Source organism: Mesocricetus auratus, unplaced genomic scaffold, assembly GCF_017639785.1.
Source record: "Mesocricetus auratus isolate SY011 unplaced genomic scaffold, BCM_Maur_2.0 Super-Scaffold_100053, whole genome shotgun sequence".
NCBI lineage: Eukaryota > Metazoa > Chordata > Mammalia > Rodentia > Cricetidae > Mesocricetus > Mesocricetus auratus.
In genome coordinates this window covers 2,527,412-2,549,366 of record NW_024429230.1, presented here as the reverse complement: position 1 = coordinate 2,549,366, position 21,955 = coordinate 2,527,412, and the positions used below count along the sequence as shown (strand labels likewise).

Here is a 21,955-nt window from a genome sequence, read left to right as displayed (position 1 = left end):
ACCAAAAAATATTAACTTGAAAAAATAAGAAGAACTTTGTCCAGGACAGGGTGGATAATGACTGTGGGGAGGAGGGGCCGTGCCTGGTGAATCTGATGAAATATTAATAAGGATACAAGAGTGAGAATTTCCTAACAGCTTTTAATCAAAATTGCCTCTCTGTTCTGAGTGGTCAGCCCCACCCCACGTGGAAGCTGGAGCACACTTGTGCTTCCAGAGTTTGCTTCGTAAAACTTGTCTCCTGCTAATGGGCAAAACCTGTAAGAATTCGCTTACCCAGAAACCTGGCAGTGGTACAGCAGCATGAATGTGGGCCTTTGAATACCAGCTCAGCCAGGGATCCAGCAGCATGTTTCTGTTGCCACAATCGTTTCAGACAAAGGAACAACATGACACATCATGTCAAGCAGCTAATTATGAGCCTGAGGAACAGCTCGTCGTAGACTTAGGCCAGATTAAAGCAAAGAGAAGTGGAGGGGTGCTTCTCCACTGTTTCTTGTGGTCCTTTTATGAAGAGGGGCTGATGAGCTTTGCTTCGGTCTTGGTGCCTTTGCATTGCAAAAGCAAAACAAAACCAACAGGTTGAGGAAATTAAACACTGCCTAGATCCCCCAACAACAGAGCCTTGCTTAACTGCTGCAAGGAAAAACAACAGTAACGGATCATGGTTCTTCAGCATGCCCTGGTGGTCACATCCAGGCCCTCCTGAACATCTCACGGTATCCAGAGCTCATATTCCTGGGGTAGCCCAACAGTCCAAACACCACAGGCCTGGAGGAAGTCAGGCACATTCTCGGCTCGCTGTCTCTCCACGGAGACACTTCAGCCTCTGCTGAGAGCCCTGTTACCAGCGGGTTCAAAGGGTTGGCAATGCAAGGGCAGAGAAGAGCTGATCCCCGGGGGTCTCTGGAGTTTAGACTGCATCTGAGTGCATCAGGGCTTACAGAAGGTAATGCAAGGGGCTAGGCTGGTGAACCCAGGCTGGCAACCAGACTTCAAAAGGACTCAAACACCCCAGTAACCAGGTTTCACATCCCAGGCTGGCTTTCCCTCCAGCAACTTCAAAGCAACCAACTAGAATTTTGGTTAATATTTGTGTTTGCAATCTTTCTTCATCAGATGGAGAGGAAAATGTTTGTTTCATTTCATTTGAAAACAATCCTATTGTGGAGCATAAAGGAATTCATTATATATGCTGGTGTGTGTGTGTGTGTGTTCACAATTCCATAACTAAAACATAAAAAACCAGAAAACTTCTAGAAGTTGCTACTGCTATTGGCATAGCTTAAAGGTCTTTGTTTCTGTAAATTCAATTGAGTGTTTCTATTTCTAAGTCTGGCAAGAGGTTCTAATTATTGTTAGAAGCCTAATTAGCATTTAGTATTACATTACAACAACTGCAACGAAATTGTACCCATTCTCCAATAAACAGTATTCACAGTGTGCAATCAAGCCACTGTGCCGAGCGATGAGAATTAATAGCACCGCACGGCAATGGTAAATCCTCTGTCTCCCGCTGTGTGTGTTTAATAATTTTTCACTCCTTCCAGATTGTTCCCATCAAGCACAATTCCCAAGGTCCTAATCAACCACCCTCCCCATCAATACTACACAGAGATCTGAGCACTGAAAATTATCTGCAATTTCAAAAAGTGCTTTGTTGCATTATTAGGCCACTGACCTAAGAGGTAATGGGTAAATAGTTTCTGAAAAATGTCCAAAGCACAACATAAATTAAACCTTATAGTCTTGCCTGCTGTTCTCACCATAGCTATAACTGCAAACTATTACGCCTTTTACACAATATTCCTAACTATAATTTTACACCATAATATTGGTGCAAAGCGCCAAATGTTCAGCTTTCATGCCTCCATTTGCTAAACAAAAAGGAGAGTTTGGGGAGGAAGCTGGTACAGCCTTCCTTCCGATGGTCTCTTGGTTTGCCTCTCTGTCCACCCTCCACTCCCATGAAGAAAGGGCTCATAGTTAAAAAAAACAGGGAAGCACTTTAGGTGGGCACATAAGAGATTTTTTACCAATGATAGTGTATGATGTATAGGTCAACAGAGTCAGGACATGTGAATCTGTGTGGGCTCGGGGCTGGCTCCTGAAGCGTAAACTCGAGGGGGGGCTGATGATCACAGCGCCATCCATTGTCTGCTGAATGGCATCATCATGTCAGTCTGACACACTCAATGCCAGAAAGAATACTGCTATCAACAATCTCCCAAGTGGACTTGGAACTGATACGAAGGAAAGTTTTTGACCAAGGTGAAATGGAACCCAAGCCTCATAGCAGGGCAGGACCAGGTATTGCTGACCTGAAAATGACAGACAGCATAGCATGCGATCTCCAGAGAGAAGGTGCACTGTGGTACACTAGGAGTGTGGATGGGATGCTGTGTTGCTGATGCTGCTGGTTTAGTGGCTTTATATTGTGACAAAGAGGAAAAGAATTTGTGACAGCTGGTCTACTTAAACCAGCAAATACTTGAGAGTTCCCTGAGTAGTGGAGGCCTGCCACACTTACCCAGCCGAAATTTTCCATTATTGTTATAATATTCTCTGATAGCCTTCTGAATCAATTCCACGGATACTCATTGAGTGTACTTGCGATGCAATGGCGAACAAAGACAATGGAAATCTCCTCTTTGGTGCGGCATATAGAAAACATAAAGGTGCAGACTACCACCCTCATGATGAATAGGAAAACTGCATCTGGGAGCAGGAGGTTATAGATGGCAGGGTTAGGTAGTCAGAGAAGGAGAGAAGAGAGCACCGGGACATGACTCCAGCACCCACAGGGGGCGTCCAAGTGAGTTATGAAAAACTGATACCTGAAGTAGGACACAAATAATGCAAGGAAATATTTAATCTATATCTAACATTCTTAACTTTATGCTTCTATAGAAATAGAGAAAGACACAACATTCTGTTTTTGACACCATGGTCATCTAGGCTTCTATCATTTACTGAATAGACAGAGCTCCCTGAAGAATGGGAGACCACATATGACATGCTTATCTCCATATCCACAGCAACTGGTGTTACACCTAGTAAAGGAACTCAACAAAGATTCACTGCATAAATGAATCTATCCAAGACTCAATGGGGAACCATTCACCGATCTCTGGAAGCTCGGCTAATGTTTTGATAGCAACATGTTTGAGGGGCTGAAATGAATGAGCGATCTCACACTTTGAAGCATAAGGAAGAACACTGACCTAGAGATGTGAGATTTCTAAGTTCCCTGAATTCACACTAAGAATTTTACTCTTCACCTGAGACCAGCCTACAAGGCAGGGGACTCAAGTGATGTGAACTCGGTTTCATCCCTCCACAGAGACCAAAGAAGAGATTATCTCTGTCTCCTGAATGACCTCATTCGCTTTCTCAGTAAAGGCTGGAGAGAGCACTCCCTTTTGACTCAACACTATTCTGCTTAATTTCCTTTTTTTTTCTTTCTTAGTCCTCCAAATTCATGCCTGCTTGACAAACCAAAGAAACAAATGGAGGAGTAGAAGACTGTAGACTATCCCAGACCAAGCAGTCAGATTCTAAGGAAAGAACAAAGAGCCATCACCCATCTCAGACCCCTCAGCAAGCCCATGCCTGCTTCCATACTCTCTGCAAACCCTGAGGGAAACCTGCCCTTCACCCTCCTTTCCTGACCAGTCACGCTATGGCAAGAACCGAACTTCAAGGCCACAAACTAACACACAAAGCATTGTTCTGCTTGATCAGAGGCCAAACTTGGTGTGGGAAAGAAAAGCCAGCTGTGGCTCTTGAGGAGAAAGGGCAGGGGAGAAGGCTTGGAGGGCAAAGAGAAAGACAGAGAGCAAGTTCATTGAGTGGGAGAAGCCTCTTGGATGGCTGAAAGGTAAGTGTGATAAGAAGGGCGGTGAAAAATGGGAATCACACAACTCCTCCCCAGCTCACACTCCAACAGCCCAACATAGCATGCCTATGGCGGCCTTTCCTGGGCTGTAAGACAGGGAGATCAACTCAGAGTTTATCATTGTGCTAATCACCTGCCAGCTTGTTCCTTTCTGAGGAGTTCAGAGGTGGTTGACTGTGGTTATCAGCATGACTTGGAGCGGCTGAGTGAGCTCCCTGAAACACAGCCCATGTATTCATTTTAATCCACCCCAAGAGAGTTGATGCACAGTGACATGTGAGAGCACTCAATTATTAAGGACATTACTCTAAAAGAGTCTACACCTAAAAGAAGCTTGTCCTGAAACAAACCTTCCTTTGGGGACATCACAAAGCATTCATTTCCCAATGCTTTACTATTAGCAGTGTGGCTCTCAGGCCTGAGCTAAAGGACACCAATCTACTAGTCATCTCTGGGCAATGACCCTTCTCATGGCACACGAATTCCCCAGAAGCATAGCAAAGCACAGTCTTCCTGTACCCACTTCTGGCACCCAGAACTCCAGGCGTGTTGTAGATCCTACAAAAGTGAGCCACTACGTGGTGCAGATATGGGCCCAAGGGATGGCTCGTATGTGGTGAGCTAAGAGAATGAGTTGCATTTGGCTATACAGAACATGGAATCCAGACACACGTGTAAGAAATAAAATGAGAGCTGGAGAGATGACTCAGAGGTTAAGAGCACTGGCTGCTCTTCCAGAGGTCCTGAGTTCAATTCCCAGCAACCACATGGTGGCTCACAACCATCTGTAGTGAGAGCTGGTGCTTTCTTGTGTCAAGCAGGCATCCGTGCAGATAGAGCACTCATGTACATAAAATAAACAAATCTTACAAAAAAGAAACCCACCAAGAAAGCCTTTGCATCATCAGAGCAGTCTGGGATCCATAAATTAAGAGGGTAGCCAAGGGCCCAGTGCAATCTCTATGCCACCAGCTCCCCCAAGGACATGAAGAATTCCAGAGTAAAGTATGAATGTCCAACTCATTAATGAACGTATATTTGCAATTACGTGAGATTAGAGCACATCTTATTTATATGTTAGCTTAGCTTGTAGCTTCAAATATTTAGATATACACTATGTGGGCTTCTGCACTGGCCTTTCATCAAGGTGGCAATGTTCCCGAGACAAACCAGTAGCTCACCATCCCATGCTCATTGGTCTGTGGCAGCACACTGCAGCAGAGATATGTGATGGGGGCCTATTCATCTCACAGTACCCAAGGAGTCAAGAGAAAGGCAAGGAGAAACCACAGTCCCTCCAGCTTCTCAGGGGCATCAGCTGAGTAATGGACTTTCATCCTGCTAGGCCGTGTTTCCTGAAGGTCAACCCACCTCCCTGTCACAACACTGACTAGCAATAAAGTTTTTAACACTTGGGCTGCTAAGGAGTTCAGCCTCCACTACAGCTGCTTTCCTGTTGATCCTTACCCCCTAATCTATAAATGTCAGGCAAAGTCTGATCCCTGTTCCAGTCTGTTCCCATGGTTCAGTTTCCATGTCAGCGAAGGCTTCCTTTCCAAGCGCACGTGAGAAACCCTTTCGGCATGCCCACCGGTTAAGAATCCAGATTTACTCCAAGGATGTTTGAGTGTAAGTATGGTACTCCATTCTCTGAAATAATCCCATTGCTCAACAAACTCCCCTGATGAGTCTGGCTGAACCTACTGACAAAAAATTATTACCTACAGAAAGAAACTTACAAATCCATCTTTTTCTCCTTTTCGTGTGTGAGGTAAAGGAGGTAGGGAAGAAAATGTAAATGGATTCTCCTTCACTGACAATTCATTTCAAAGGTAATAAATACTTAGTCACAAAAAAACCCCAGAAAAATGCAGATAAGTAAAAATAATGGTATAAATGCCGTCTTGCATGCCATGTCACAAGATAAGCCATGCTGGAATTGAAGGCACACACTTTGGAATCTGTTCAACGTCATTATGCACTTGTAAAAATCCATTGCATAAGTGGTTAATTTTCTAAGAATCCTGTTGTATGAAGACTACACAGTCATTCTATGCCATCCATGAATAAGGCCCTGGGAAGTTCAAGGTTAATAGACATGGTTTATTTTGTATTAGAAAGTTTACCACACCTGAAGACACCAGTGATTATGTAACAATACAAAAAGGTGACTGATCATGAAGCCATAGAAATGACAATAAAGAACTCTAAAAGTGGTGAGAGCCTTTCTGCCAAGAGAATGACTTTAGAGTTCTGTCAACATTCATATTTAATTGGGGGTTTCCAAGTGTCATTCAACAGACACTATGGAACACTCACTATAGACCAAGTGCTATTTACAGTACTGGGTGTTCATTGATGAGAAAAGCCCTAGCCTCGGGAACGTGTGCATACAAAGATGTTTATGAATCCATGAAGGGAACAATAGGTTGACGCTGAGCATGATGGTGACGGCGTCTCAGCCCTGGGGAGCCTGGTGGGAGATAATGGTGAGTTTGGGGCCAGCCGGAAGCACGTGTCTCAGCGTGCCCAAGGCCCTGGTCTCTATCTCAAGCACCATGTGCAAATGAGCAAACAGTCAGTGACGGCAGCAGCAAAGGCCACTGTACCTCCATGAAACATCTGGAATAAGCTAAAAAAAAAAAAAAAAACAGATCAGCACGCCTCTTTGGACTGTCGATGAAGAGCGTGTCCTTGACGTTACCGTTTCAAGACAGTTGTGATGTTTCAAGGCACAGCCTGGTATGTCTCTCTTTCACTTAAAAATATGAATCCAATAGGCCTAATCCCCAGTCTCCAGCTCAGAATTGGGTTACCATGTGTTGTGTTTGATTTGTATTTCCATCAGTATCAACCCCAGTTCCCTTATATAGACACCGGTAATGTACATGATTTATAGCGAGTCAGTCAAGGTAAAGCCTATAGCTTCCCTTCACATTTTGACGTTATCGGATTATTTCAGAAGCTGGCAGCAGCTACCATAAGTAACAAGCTGTCAGTGTAAATAAATCACTCTCTTAAAAAAAACTGCTAAAATGTATAGATTAGTATGAAAAGAGATGGGGATACCTTCTCCTTTTCCCCCTCTGACCAACACATTTTCTATACATTTACATTTCTAAAGGACAAAGAAAAACAGTTCACTTTCTTTCTTAAAATAAAAGATCTACAGAAGAAACTCAAAGTCTCGAAGAGGAAATGTGTGGCTATTGTGTATAAATCACAAGACAATCAATTTGCAATCACCCAGAGAAGCCCAGGATGTGGAGAAGAGCTACAGTATGATCATTTCCTTCGCTGGTGGGGTGACAGGCTGTGGCGATAGCAGAGAAGCCACAGATGCCACCCGACTGGATTGTAGCAGATCTTTCTGTCTTATCACACATAGCACACCCATTGATGGGCTGCAAGTCTAAGCAAGTCATCCCCAGAGAGCTGGGGCACCTGACCCAGATCCCCAGATGGGAGCTCCGCTCTGCTTGCACAGCTGGAAAATGGAGGGGCAATTCAGCCACCATCCTGGGGGATGGAGAACAGAGCCCGGCCACAGTGCATTTGTGGCTAGTTTCAGCGGTGGAAGGCGTTGAACACTTCTGTGCTTGAAGAGACAACTAGGATAGACATGTTTTAACTGAGAAGTATAAACCAAACCTTAAAAGACCATGAGGAGAAGCTTGGTGTCAAACTTCTTGCTGACCAAACATGAGGACTTTAGTTCACACCCTTAGCACTCACATAAAAAGGCAGACACAGTGGAATGTCCCTGGAACCCCAGTTCTGGGCAGCAGAAACTATTGGATGCTGAGGGCTTACTGGCCAACAGCCTAACCAAAACGGCAAGCTCCATGTTCAACAAAAAAAGAAGAAAAATTAAAAGAAAATCTGTCTCAAAAGAGTTACTGAGAAAGACACTCAACGTCAACCTCCAGCCCGCACATACACACGCGTATGGCACCCCTACCCCTTACACACACAAACGCCTTGACATTAACACGGATGTGCACATGCCCCCACTGCATAAAACACAGACCCAGGTACCTCATAAACTTACAAGGACAGACTGCATATGTGTTTGTACATACATGCTCATGCAGATGTGCACATGTGTTTGCACTTATAAGTGTGCAAGCCAGAGGTCAGCAATCGATATCTTCCTCAACTGCTTTGCCACCAGATATTTTATAGAACATCTGTCCAGCAAGCCTCATGGATCCTCCTGTCTCTGTTTCCTCCATGCTCAGAATACAAGCTCACAGTGCCACATGGGCACTAGGGGATTGAACTCCAGTCTTCATGCTTGTGCAATAGACTCTTTACCAACTGTGCTGTTTCCCCAGCCCCAGACAGAATCATTTTTTGTAACCCTTATAATTTTTGTAAAGGACTCCTGACTGCCAGTCTGGGCTGTAATATGGGACTCTCCCCTTTATGGTATCGAGACATGTTGCATGTTTAAGAGGCAATCTGCACAAAGTTTGTTATCATGGAAAAGATTTTGTATTGGATCAACATTTCTATCCCAGTTGTACCAATTGCTTTTCTGAGTGTCTTCTGGCAAGTTACTTAACCTCTTTACCCCTCAGTTTCCTCATCTGTGAAATTGGGATCATATCCTCAGAGGGTTGTTATGAAATCATGCATAATTCAGTGTTCAGCTTATAGTAGGTTCTCAAAGAAAGTCTGCTTTCTTTCTCTTTTCTCCCTTATTAGGAAGGGGGGGAACAAATATGGCCTAAATGAAATTTCAGTCAAATGATCCCTCCCCCAAAAAACAGATAACTCCAGGAAACAAACCCATCTATGAAACCGACTCAAATCACAACAATGTGTCTATCAGACCACATTAGCATTTTTAGTAGGGACAGGTAGACTACAATAAAATGAAATTAGAAATGCTTCAAACCATCACTGGAAGTGTCCTTTCTCAACTCTGCAAAAATAAAAACAGAAAGGGAATTTGCAAGGAGGAAACAAATACTCACTGATTATCAACTCCCTTTGTTAAGGAAAATAACTTACTAACCTCACATCTGAAGGTATCTTTTTAAACACTGTCAGGTTAGAGTGCATGCGCCTTGGTTAAAGTAAGCAGTCACAAAATAGACACAGTGTAGGTCTAATACACATTTTCCAAGACAGAGAAAATAAAAGCAAGAGATAACCACGTATGTCTTCCTGAAAGTCAGCAGCCTTTCCCAATGAAGACAAGAATAGCATTCTTATGCACACTTGAGATTACGACACACACCCACAAACTCAGAGGACTGATGTGTCGTCACAGCGACCTTTCAGAGCTCCTGTGTTTTTAAATGGATGGCGAGTCCACCCTGCGGAAGCATGCACATGCCATCACCGCAGAGAAGAGAAATCGGGGAAATGAAGGCAAAGGCAAACGGCGGAAGATCAAGCTAGCGTCTGGTCTGGGGCACATCCCTCATGAGGTTATTCAAGGGGGGAAAGCTAGTGGAGCAGGCAGTATACAAAACAGAATTAAGCAGTGACCTTTACTAGACCACCAAAGGTCATGGCTATTTGTAAAGAGAGCACTTACCGGGTACTGGGTACCGGTCTCTTTGGGACTAGAACCCTGCAGAAGCAAACTGTGGCAAAACCAACAAGAGGAAAAGCTCATCCACATTTGGAAATATCTCAAGTTCCACATGAAAAATGACTGTGAGTGTCTCATTGTGCCTCACCAAGGCATCATGTATGGGGGATGAGTGAACTCTGGACACCCTAGCCTAGAGCGGGCAGCTCACCTCCCAGTCAGCAGCAGCCTTTCCTGCTAGCTGAATTCACAGACTTTCTTTCCATGAAATGAGTCCCCCAAATGCTCAGCAGGCCTGGTGGTCATATTTCATATGCTCTGGAACCTCTATCAGAGGTTTCCCTACTGCATTTTCCCTCCAGATGAGAGGAGAGCTTCCCTCTCAGTAGGAGTTGTGGTCATGAGAAATGAGTGTTTTTCCCTTTTGCCAGTAAGAAATCTTAAGACCCGGTATAAAAGCCACTCAGGCATAACAAGTTATAGCCCAGCAGGTACACTGATTAGCTAGGTTCCATAACCATAAAGTCAACAATAATCTACCTACGTGCCCTTTCTGCAGGTGGCTCACCTACGGATGCTAAGTAAGTCAGCAACAGTTCGGGAGACATTATGTGGGAGAGCATTATGCGTAAACATGAGTGCTGCAGCTTGTCCCTAACTACACCGCAGGGACTCCAGACCTGCGGAACAATCGATTACCCCTGTTCACCATCAAATGCAACTTTTTCCTTCTCCCTATGAGCTCTCCCCCACCATAACTACGTTTGTTCTCCATATGTCTTCTGTTTTCTGGCCTCTCCCTGTTTTCATCTCTGCCTTCCACACAAAGTCTACCCTGTGTCCCAGAGAGGAGATGGCCAACTTGTTATTTCCAGCAGTGCTGAGTGACTGCACTAAATTGTGTGCCCTCTTCAGCCCTCCCAGGACTACCAGCCACTCCTTGAAGCCCACATCGCTGAGGAATGGAAAATCTGACCACAGGGTAAGAGGCCAGTAGACACATGCACATGTAAACATATACACATACATAGGCATACACACACATGCCTACTACATATGCAAATACATGTACAACAACAACATGTATACACACACACGTTTATGTATGCTTTTAAACTTATGACAGAAAAACTATTCATTGAATGATTACTGATTCAACAGTTCTATTCTATGGTTTTAAAAACGGTCCCTACATTTCATTAGAAGAAAGAAGGACTCTGTGATCAAGGAAAACACCAGCCTAGCCAACATGAAGGACAGATTCAGTGTGTGAAGATTAAGCTTATTATCCTATTTCTTTAGGGCCAAACATATACAGCATCTCTTAGTGCTAGCAGGACAGACTGATTCCAAGTGTCTAAGAAAAACCAGCAGCAGGTGTGAGGCCTAATGGGTTGTAGTCATGAAGGGACAGTATCTGACACTGGGTAGGACATCACTGTGTGGGACAGTGATTTATAGGACCCTACTCAGAAACGGTGTAGGAAGTTTGACAACTCATAAAAATCATAAATTATAAATCAATTACTAGAGATAATGCACATGACTCAGCCTGGCCCCATTCATTCCCAGGGTGTGAGACCCTTTTGTAAGACCTCCAGAGCTAGGGAGACAAAGAAGAGAAGGTCCCACGGGCCATTCCTGCTGCCAGCCTTTCCTGGCAGACTTCTGACCCTTGTTAAGTTCATCTTAGTCTGGAAAGGCCTGCCTGGGGAAACAAGCAGGGGATTGTGGGAATAAGTTGAAAATACCAAGGTGAAATAATAGATTCTCCCAGCTCCCAAAATTCTAGATGAAATGAAAAAGAAATCCTATTAAATATATAGGACATTTAGTCACAGAAGTCTACACACCCCACAAGCAAGCATGCCTGCATCCATAACCCACATAATCAGGATTCATCTGATATCATTTATGATCAACAAATCTTTTAAGCTTGTCGTGCACATATATTGTCTACTGGGTTTCTAATGTGTTGAAGGAGATTTTCCACTCTTTCAGGAGAAGCCAGTGTGCGTACTCACAGCCCAGGACCCTCATACCCTGTCCACTCCCTGAAACCAGCAGGACGAATCAGCCCACAGTGCCTTGTCCCTGAAAGTCTTCAAAGCAGTTGTCTCTACAACATCCAGGCCAAATGGGAGAACCGGATCAGAAACCTTCTGCACCTGGACTGAGGGGACAGCTCAGCCCATAAGTGCCTTCCCTGCAAGCATGAGCAACTGAGTTTGGTCTCTATGACCAACAAAGAAGGATGAGTGTGGGGGCGTGTGATTGTAGAGTCAGTCAGGGAGGTAGAGACAAGGAGACACCTGGTGCTCACGGCCATTCAGCCTAACCTAATTGGCCAGCCTGGTGTTTGAGAAACAGCATTCAAGGTTGACCTCTGACCTCCACATCTCTCTCTCTCTCTCACTCACCTCTTTCTCACACCTCTCTCTCTCTCTCACACACACACACACACACACTCAAACCTGCATATGCACCCACATACATACACACATGTACATGGAGACACATCTGCACATATACCCACATACGCATGTGACTCTGACCGTCTGTCACACACAAACATGTGTGCACATGATGAAATCCCTCTGCAGAGATTCTCAGGAGCATCGGGCTCCTGGACACGGAGGCTCAGATTGAACAGGTCATGAAAGCAGGCAAACGGAAGGTCTGGTGGCTAGTGCTGGCCGCTAAAACCTCCTGCCCCCACACATGGTGCCCCTGCTCCGTGCCACATGGCTGCACAGCTTAAGAGATGTCCTCTCCTCCCATCCCTCAGACAAAATTTAAAACCAAGCAAGAAAATGGCAATGCTAATACTCCTATTAGATATTTATTTGGTTGCAAAGCTTGAAAACAGGCAGGAAAATGGAAAAGTTACTTTTTTTTCCCCTACACAAATTTGTTAATGGGTGGCATAATGGGGAGGCCTGTTTGCTGGAACTCTGTGAAACGTCTACAAATTGCCTCTGCCGAGCATTATAGGTTGTCAGACTAATGTAGTCGAAGATAATTTGGCCTTTCAGTGAATTGAACCTCACAGCACGATTATACTCCACAACCAAGTAGAGTGTCACAATTATTCTTTCATGCTGAATTACCATATAATGTCATGAGTCTACCTGTCATAAGTCCTGTAGCCTAAGCTGAATTTTCCCCTAAATCTACGCTTCCTGGAAAAAAATAATAATAATAATTTTTTTTTGCTTCTAATGGAAAGTTGATTGTTTTTATCAACAATAAATTTCGTAGCAAATCAAAGGATATGCTTGGACAAACAATCCGATACTCAAGGTTAAAAAACATACAAATAATAAATTGCTGGTGTGTCATGTTCAATTTTTACTACAGCATTACACTGCAATAACCATAACAGGATCTAAATTGTTGTCAGAACATTAAACAAACCCCCATACTTCACAAAGGCATCCTGTCTGAGTAACTCACACAACGGAAACAACTATCAAATTTTCCACTGTCCCACCACTACACCACACAGCAGTGCAATTTATGTATTTGGACAATCCGTTGAATAAATTACTTCCATCCTGCCGGCTCTCGCCACTTCTGTTAAGAGTCATATCAGTTTTAATTGTCTTTCTGTCTATATGGAGCCACTGTTTTTCTGCCTTTTTCCTGTGTTATTTCCTAAGCACCAAAATAGATTATGAATGCCATCAAAGCCAGGCGCCGGTGCTCAGGACTGCAAGAGAGGGGGCTTCCTGCCGGGGGCCAACAGTGTCCTCCTCCTCCTCTTTCGACATGGCAGCTATGGGAGACGCACGTGGGAGGGTAACAGATCAGGTATCTGGGGGCAAGCATGGTCTTTCCAACATTGTGAGTAGCTAAATGCTAAAGGTATCCATGGCAGCCTGCAGCCTGGCGTGGGGCGCAGCTCAGGCTAAGTAAGGCAGCCCTGATTCTGCTGACTGTGAGAGCCCAGCTTGCTAGCCCTTTTGTGGCACAGTCCACAAACCATTACCCCCCCCCCAGCTCACTGATCCTCCAGCAAATGACAAGCTCAGCCTCCAGAATGGGTGTCTAGTCTTATTTGCACAGGGGGGTATCTGGAGACACGTCGAAAGTACAGCTGTAGAACAAAGGATGCCATAATGAGCGCAAATAAACTTGGTCTACACACCAGGACAAGAAAATGACTTCCCATAGTGATCCCCTCCAATGCCTTCAACATCAGGCTAAATTGACATAGACCAAAGGAATCAGATCAATTGAATGCAACCATTTCCTAAATGGGCTCTTCTTGGGTCCGCCTCTAGTTTAACACGAGCATGTGTATGGCCAGAGCATCCTGCCAGGCTGGTGACTCCATGGAAAGACGTAAGCCCAGAGGCTCTCAGGTATCCCAAACAGCTTGGGTGCTCTTTCAATATGTCCACCTCGCCCATGTCTTCAGAGGCACGTGAAGATTCACCAAAATGCTGTTATCCTAGCTACTCAAAACCCCTTAACTGCTGCTTGATATTTCCAGCAAGAAACTCCTTCAGCAAACAGACTCACAAACAGATGTGCCACATAGCAAACACTGCCCTAAATCACAGAGCTGAATTGTGACTCCAGGTAACTCAGTTTTGCTTCAAGAAAAGGAATCCACATTCAGAAAGGTCAGCCCTGGGGCCCTTGCTCTCAAGTTAACTTGGTATCCTTGATGGGAAACAGAAAGTAACTCTTTCTTTATAACCCTAAAAACAATAATAAACACAAAACTATGATTTACTCCAAACCTTCCTATTATTAAAATGCTTTGTCTTATAGTTTTATTGATTTACAATCTGTCCTGCTTACTTTTTTAGCATCTGAAAACAATCAAGGCACAAAGCTGCAAAATGTTTGGACATTAATTGTTAGGAGACAGCATTTTATTCCAGGCAAGGGGTTTGAGGCCTCGACAGCGATGCATTCTGGTACCAGAATGATTTATGGTCTTCTAGCAATAACGATGCACCAGGGCCATTAACATATTGGCAGGCCCTAGGATGGATTAGTGGCATTGATTATTTCATGGGCCACTGATACCCATTTGTTACGAAGAGCTCAAAGATGGCCTCTCCCTGACTAAAATCTTTTTATGAGCAGACAGCATTTTAAGTATTAGGAACCTGGGATTTGGGCCATTTTTTATCATCTTGCTGTCGCCTCACCTTGGTATGCAACTGCAAAAAAGGAAGTGTCAAGAAATTAAAGTTCATTCTTCACCAGCAGCTTTAATTCCTCAAGTCGTCATAACCATGTCTTCTTTAAAAATTAATGATTGCCAGCATTTAGCCACCGGTTGTTGCTATGAAGATCTATGCAAAAAGCCGGGATCCCTATAGAGTGTGTGATATATGGAATACTCTTTATTACCACAATAAAACTTACTGACATTTCAATACTTCTGCAAATAGCATTATAGTATCAATCTTCTGAATTAGGTTGAAAATTAAGTTGTAAATTAAAAGAAAGTGTACTTTGGAATGCAACATGATACGTCACCTAAAAAGGACCTTTGTGCATAACTGAGTTGAGCTGGGAACAGAGAGATGAGCCCAAGGCCTCGGTGTCACTGCTTACATTCTAAGGTCTGGGTTTCTTCCCAAGAAGCCATCCAGAAACAAAACCAAAAAGTGCATCACAGGACACTTTCCCCACCAACTGTAAAAGTAAAGGGATTTGACAACAACATTTTGTGAACATAAGGAAACTTGAGTCTTAATGAATGTTCCCCTTTTCTGTACTATTATCTTAAATTTCAAATTGGGCCATATCTGAACCCCTTATAAAATATAAAGAAGCTGCCCAGATAGCATGCTTGTAATATATACATATTTTAAAAGTGATTTATTTCCCCAAGTCATCAGACACAAAACTCCCTCTGCAGACTGTGAACTCCAAAGGTTCTTAGAGCAGAGCTAGCCAGGACACAAGGGGCCAATTCTCAGGTCTCCGCTGGTTTTAAAGCCACCCAGTTTGGAAGTTAATGTCACATATTGTGAATTACAAATGCTGTCACATCTCAGTCAAAACAAAACAGTTATTTGAAAGATGACTGGCTTTCAAATCTGTATTTCGTTTAGAGTCAAATGCCCTGAATCCCTTCCATTCTCTATAGGCACCTCCCGAGACGGCACTACAGTAGTGTCCCATTAGTGACTAGAAGTGTGTGGGAAAGAGCCATAGGAGCACCTGTCCAAGGCCAGGCCCTGCTCCATCATTCCTCAGGCCCGTGTGCCCCGGTGCTGCAACATAGCTACTCTCCTGGGCAGGTATCCCACCTGAATCCCCGGCCCCTGCATTCTTCAGAGGTCCCTGTGTCCCAGGACAGGGGAGGGAAGGGCTTGAACCGCTGGCTGTGGGGAGAGCCATTCTGTGCCGTGGCCCTACATCAACAGGAAGAGACGGCAAAGCAGATGAGCAAAGCCAGGCTGTAAACGGAGGAGCGCGGCCTAGGTGCTGACATCCCGACTCTGAATTCAGAGGCCAGCAAGTGTTTAGTGACTCACCGCAGACCCTCTGCCGAAGCTTGACAAGAAGTGCGGTGAACTTTGGCTCACAGAGTGGGCACAGGAAAACGAAGTGCTTCCCCAGAGAGTCTTAGTACAAACATGGACCAGAGGGGTTTAGAACAGAAGAGGGATTCTCAGACGCCTCCTACTCACTGCGTAGAAACATCACAGTGTTCTACAAAATGGATCGTGTGAGGCCGTGCAGCTAGGGGCAGGGACACAGGATCCCAGGTGTCTTCTCAGCAACCCCCCGCCCTGCACGGCCCCCCTTGTATGCCACATTACATACCGCTTATTTTCCTTCCTTTCCCACGTGTGTAATTTTCTCATTTTGCTGTGGTTTGAAGTATTGCAGACTTTTAAAATTTTGGATTATATGATAAGTCATACACTCAATAATCCATATTACTGCAAATTTAGAGAAACAATCTTGGAGTATGATGTATGGTAATTCAGGGTTAAGTAGAAAACAAGGGGAAGCATTTGCCATTCTGCTTGTTATATCTTGAATTTTAAGTATGGAATGGAGATGCTGGCATTGTATATTTGGGGTACATAATGTACTCTGGGCCTTTAATGCATGAGCTATTGGCTTGAAATATTCACCACTAGAACCTTCAAGTAAAAGAACCCCCCTCAATGTCTTCAGTAACCCTCCACTATAGCTTATAAATTCACTGGGGAAAGGGACTCTTCCATTTCCCAGGGAAGTCAATGTTCCAGAATATTCTTTCCAGTGCTCTGACAGGACTTGTCAGAGCTATCAGTTTGGACAAATGTGGTGATCCCAGACCTCCATAAGCATGGAGAGATACACTCATTTCTCCACTGATAGTCCACCATGCTACACATAGCCTGACTCTTGTCCTTAAACATCTAGCAGCAGATTTTTCAGGAAAGTTTCATCCCTCTGTCCCCAAGGAGAGCAATGCATGACCTCTTCAAAGGGGCCCTTTTCCTGTTTTCTAAGTTAAAAATGCAATACACCCTGGAGCCGTGGTCTACAGCCTGGCAGTGAACCATGGATCACCTCAGCAGGCTAGAGCAAGGAAGGGTCTCTTACTGTGGGACTGACTCCGTTTAGACACACTTTCACTGCGGCTAACGGGAGGAGCCGCCGGTTGCCTCCTCGTGATGGGCCACCCCAGAACACCTCAACTATGGCCTTCAACCTTCCTTTCTGTGGGCAGATAGTGCTGACTACATATGGCTTTCCAGATACCTTATCATCTCTCATATTCTGCCTTCCATTTCCCTGGATTCTTGCCAGCTTCCCCACATCCTTCTTCAACTTGGGGGTCCATATGGCATTACAGGGCTGGGTGTTAATTGAAGAACAGCTTAACTGTTTGGACATGTTATGCATCTATTACCCAACTGTCAATCTTGTAATGTTTGCTCTAGGATTAGATCTTTGGGGAAATGAATGCCAAATGAAAATGTACCTGGACTCTTTTGCTTCTCTTCTCACTCTCTCAGGGCGCTCTGTGGTGATGACTTGTTAACCTGCTTTGCTTCATTCTACGAGTTCAAGTCAGTTGCATAACCAAAATTAACAACTAAGACCCGGAATGGGGGTAAAGGACTGACTAAGATGTGGATCCTCCCCATTCACAATATTACTACAGTGGTAAAGAGTACATAAGGGTACAGAATCACCAGCAACTCACATATAGTCTATTTCCAATTTCTAAGTTTGACTTTTTTCTTACAGTTTTACTAATGACCTAATCTAGAGAAACCTTACTAATTCATCTCTGCCATTCTAAATTCTGAAAAGGCTGAACTGTCAGATTGCCACTGGAGAATCAAAATAGAACAGACGCTTAATCAATGACATGTTGACTACATAAACAGGTCCTGTGAGGTTGTGGTTTTATAGTTCCTACTACTTGAATATCTATCTATCTTTGTCTCAAGCAAAAAATTTCAGCAGGCTGATGACATATGGGCTGAGGGTGACAATGGCCCAATTATGAGCATGGGTCTCACAGAATCCACTATTTCTGATGTATTTCTCTGAACCTTAGACATGAAAAGTAAGAGAAACTTAACAAAAAGACCACTAGTCCCAGACCAAACGTCAGCATATGAAAAGGAGCAACCAACCACATCACCAAGATACAGTGGAGAGCAGCGGCTACCCAGCATACCCACAAGTCTGCATGCATAGTGAGAAATGTTTTCACTGAGTGCCATGAAGAGCTGGGGTATTTGTGAAGCAGCAGTACTGTGACAGCTGATTCACAGTCTTACACAATCAAAGGTACAAATATGTTTTCCAGATCATGCCTCATCATCTTAAAAACATGTGTCCATTTATGTGAAGAAGTTCATCATGAAATACTTGTGCAAACTCACCAATCTCTCCTTTAAGAATCTCCATCTGCCACCAGTGGGGACATTTTAAATCACCTTACAACATTAAAGGTGGTCATCATTCATTGTATGCCCTGTAGGTAGGATGACCTTTGACCTCAAACGACTCTACTGAAGTGTTCCTCAGTGGTCAGAGAACACATCCTGAGGAGCTAAACAAGGAACGATGAACATTCCCATGAGCCCAGTAAGAAGACTTGTTAACAGACACAGATTTCTCTGAACTCTCTACCTCTTGATGGTTCCTAAGATGAAACTGTGTTGTCTGCTCTCTGGGGCAAGATAGCTCTGCTATGACATTGAAGAAGAAACCAATATCTCCTGGTGATGCTGATCTGCTGAGACTGGTCTAATCTGTCTTCACTCTCCTTGCCTCCAGGATCCCAGATATCAACAAGGAGAACAACAAAGCCAGGATAGACAAGCAGCAGCAGAATTTCTCTTCCAGAAGCAATTCTATGCATCACCAAGGTAGCCTCTATATAGCCTGGCAGTGACAACCATGACAGAGCTGACAAGTGTCCATTTAACATGTCCCAGCCTTCTGCAGCAAGATCCCATGATGCCTTGGGAAACTTGATTTACCATGCCGTGGCCCTGTTTTGATAGGGCTCGACTCAGCAGATGGAGCTGATGGAGACCTCAACCACGAGTCACTGAGCTCTCAGATATAACCGCAGGTTTACAGTGCCCACTGAAGTCACTCAGTCACATCGTGCCTTCCTGACGTGCCCCTGGAAGGGACTCTCTGAGGCTCCAGCTGAACTCAGTCAGAGCTCCTCCACCTCACCTCACAGGAACAGATGTCCTCCTTACAGCCCCAACGTCTCTCCCCTGACCTCGCCATCCAAAAGCCCTTTAAGGATGTGAGGGCCATGGGTGGGGCTGGGCAATCTCCCAGGGCAGGCTGGCTTGTGGGTGGTGAGGGAGGATGAGGATGAGCCAAGGGAGAAAAGAAAGGGCGGCTGCGGATGGTGTTGCTGAAATCGCTCACAGCTAATCACACACGAGACTGATTCCCCGCTCACTCTGCTCTGCTCACTCATTTTTCATATCGTACTTCTCACTGCCCCATCAGCCTGTTCCACCGAGGTCAAATGAAGGGAGAGACACGCACGCCACACTCGGGAGTCTCAGAGGCTCACCTTTCCCGGGAGCAAATGGGCTCCTGGAGTTACCATGTATGAAGATGGGCCTGACAAAGTCATGTGCAGAGGAAGCCTGTGAGGAGGGACTCAGACCAGTGGAGCTGTGGGACTCTGCGTCTCCTTTCCCACAAACGGAATTGAGGCTGATGCCACTCCCTAGCAGAACTAGAGCTGTATGTGGGACTCTGACTCAATGGCCGCGGGGTAGCCCTAACATTGTCCGGTTATCTCCGAGAGTTGGAGAGGATCTTGGGAACAAAATAACAGCTGCACAGATTCTAACTTAGATGCACCGGACAAAGAACACTGATCTGAGATTTTTCACGTCTCTCAGAGAGCTCTAAGTAGAGTCCCATATTACCCAACTCAAACGGCTTAACCGGTAAGGGTTTGTTAAAGAAAAACTTAAGAAACCCAAAGAGAAGAGCTTTCTAGGGTTCCTCCAGAGAAGCCACCTTTGCTCTCCATCACTTCAGTTCAACACCCCCTCTCAGATGTGAAAATCACTTTCCTCTTCCTCCTCTGTAGGACAGGAGTTAGACTCCACCAAGTGTGTGGCCACAAAGCTCCCTTTAAAACAACAACAACAAAATCTCCATTTTGTTTAATGTTTCTTTTAGGGTTCTAGAAGCCTGTTAAGTGCTATGGCTGACATGGGATCTTTTACCTTCCCAGTCTCCTGCTCACCCTACAGGGTCCCTATGGATCCAACATCACTGATAGCTTCAACTTCCAGAAACACTCCTCCAGCACTAATAAAGTCTAACACTGCTGACTTTATAGGAGACAAGCATGACATAAGATTCTAAATACTGGGAGAGTTCTGTGCCTTAATGAACAACACATGTCCAGATCTTAGGAAGAAGTGAGCTCTTACAAGCAGACAGAAGGCCTGAGAAACCATGGTAATCAGGAAGGAGAAGAAAGGACAGAAGGAGAAACAATTTAACTCTCATTAATTAAAATGTAATTTTCAAGACTTTCTCTGGTCTTGCAAAGCACTCTGGTAGAGTTCCCAAGGGATCCAATACCCCACTCTGGCCTCACAAACACCATGTATGTATGTGATGCCCATGGATACATGCAGGAAAAACATTCACACACATAAAATAAAGATAAACCTTGAAAGTTCTAATACCAATAACTTAGAAATATTAACAACTACCAACTATGTCAAAGCTATTGCAGTTATATAAAATGAGCATTCAAGTAGCCTAGGGCTGGCAAGATGGTTTATGTGGTGAAGACACTTGCCACCAAGCCTGATGTTGGGAAGCTGTCTTTTCGGGGTTGCAGTTGGAGCCAGCCGACTAGTACCTGACATGATGATCTCAGTTTAGTCCCCAGGACCTACATGGTAAAAGGAAAGGACCAATTTTTTATAAGTTGTTCTTCTGGTTTCCACATATATGCTACAGGCCATACACTCACACACATTCACACACACACACACACACACACACACACACACAAATAAATAGTTTTTAAAAATAAGGAATTTAGGAAGTCTGAAAGCTCATCAAAATAAAATTGGCAAAGAAACCTTAACCAAATAAATGCCATACACTGCCATTAGATGTTATGTCTCAGAAGAATTATTAACAACATGAAACATGCTCAAAATACACACCAATGTGTACGAATGAATACAAAAAGTAAGGTTGTGGAGTTTTAAACTATGTAAGGGATGATGTCAGTCTAACACCAGCGCAACTCCTTGGACAATGGGATGACAGATGATGCCGCCTTTGCTTTGATTCTTCCAAGATTTCAAACTTTCTCAGTGACTGTAAGTTCTGTTTATAAGAAAATGTCTCATGAAGCCATTGTGTCACTACTCTAGGTAAAAAGCAAATATTCTGCCACACTTGACAGGTACGAAACAAAAGTGAAGCAGCCCTTCTTTAAGTCCACTGAGCTACAAGGCTCCCAAGTCCAGCTGCATTGGAGGCTGCACCAGAAACTCAAATGAAGCCCAAGGGCATAGGGAAGGAGAAGGCTGGAGACCACCTGTCAGATCATTTCCGAGTGTCTTGAAATTATGTGCATTGGGACCGAAGAGGGCTCAGTGGGCAAAGTGCGCTCGGCACACGCAAGGACCTGAGTTTACATCACAGGCACCCAAGTAAAAGCCAAAGATGGAGACACACATCTGTAACCCTAATTCTGGGAGTGCCCAGACACAGGCAGCTCCCCAGCACCTGCGGGCCAGTCAGTAGGCTTCTCCAGGCACAGGGAAGAAATTCGCCATCTAAAAGCAAGATGGAAGGTCAGAGAAATAGCTCAGTAGGGTAAGGCACTCACCAAGTCTGCTGACCTGAGTTTGGTATACAGCACAACATGGTAGAATGTGCACCATGGAACACACACACACACACACACACACACACACACACACTCATCCATCCCATAAGCACAAAAATATGTTATACACATCAGACTGGACCAAATACATACACAGATACACATT

At 44.4% G+C, this 21,955-nt stretch overlaps 1 protein-coding gene across 7 annotated transcripts in view; it reads right to left on the bottom strand.

The window, feature by feature from the left end:
• Positions 1-21,955, bottom strand: part of Lrmda (leucine rich melanocyte differentiation associated) — a 990,353-nt gene that overhangs the window by 706,411 nt on the left and 261,987 nt on the right. Inside the window, exon 2 of one of the 7 annotated variants that reach the window (XM_040735879.1) lies at positions 20,803-20,835. The exons of the other annotated variants lie outside the window; for them this stretch is intronic. The gene's annotated coding sequence lies outside the window, so the exon portion shown is untranslated. The remainder of the gene's footprint in view (positions 1-20,802; positions 20,836-21,955) is intronic. 7 annotated transcript variants of the gene reach the window in all.